This window comes from Pteropus alecto, unplaced genomic scaffold (genome assembly GCF_000325575.1).
Source record: "Pteropus alecto unplaced genomic scaffold, ASM32557v1 scaffold71, whole genome shotgun sequence".
NCBI lineage: Eukaryota > Metazoa > Chordata > Mammalia > Chiroptera > Pteropodidae > Pteropus > Pteropus alecto.
Genome location: NW_006433024.1, coordinates 554,383 through 554,714, shown reverse-complemented (window position 1 = coordinate 554,714; position 332 = coordinate 554,383). Strand labels below are relative to the sequence as shown.

The 332-nt window shown below is 68.4% G+C and overlaps 1 protein-coding gene and 1 long non-coding RNA gene across 5 annotated transcripts in view; one reads left to right on the top strand and one right to left on the bottom strand.

Annotated features, from left to right (window-relative positions):
* The window catches only part of LOC102890555, a 13,891-nt gene extending 13,565 nt beyond the window's left edge, over positions 1 to 326 (bottom strand). Inside the window, exon 1 of the long non-coding RNA XR_439117.3 lies at positions 126 to 326. This is a non-coding gene — a long non-coding RNA (uncharacterized LOC102890555). The remainder of the gene's footprint in view (positions 1 to 125) is intronic.
* E2F8 (E2F transcription factor 8) overlaps positions 7 to 332 on the top strand; it is a 16,105-nt gene continuing 15,779 nt past the window's right edge. For 2 of the 4 annotated variants that reach the window (XM_025044116.1, XM_006907968.3), the window contains exon 1: positions 112 to 248. The gene's annotated coding sequence lies outside the window, so the exon portion shown is untranslated. Of the gene's footprint in view, positions 249 to 332 lie in introns of all 4 variants that reach the window. The other 2 variants (XM_006907967.2, XM_015586406.2) reach the window with 2 other exon arrangements.

The following is a 332-nucleotide window of genomic DNA, read 5'->3' as shown; positions in this document are numbered from 1 at the left end:
ATCGTCTCGCGCCGGGAGCGGGTTAATTTCAAATCGGGGGCTTGACTGCTCCTGGACGGTCACGCTACCTCGGCCCGCCCACTGGCCCGCCAGACCTGGTCCCAGCGTTTCCCTCTGGCACCCACCTCAGCGTGGCGTAAGGACCGACTGACCGCCGGACTTGCGGGCTCCAGAGCCTGAGCGGGGAAGAGGTGCCGAAGAGTCCCCGCTCAGTCTCCGCCCGCTCCAACCGTGAGGTGAATTGACAGGTCAGCGGGACGCAGAGGGAAGCGGCGCCAGGCCAGCCTAGCACTGGGAGAGGGCTCGGGAGGGCTGCGGCAGCGGCGGCCGTT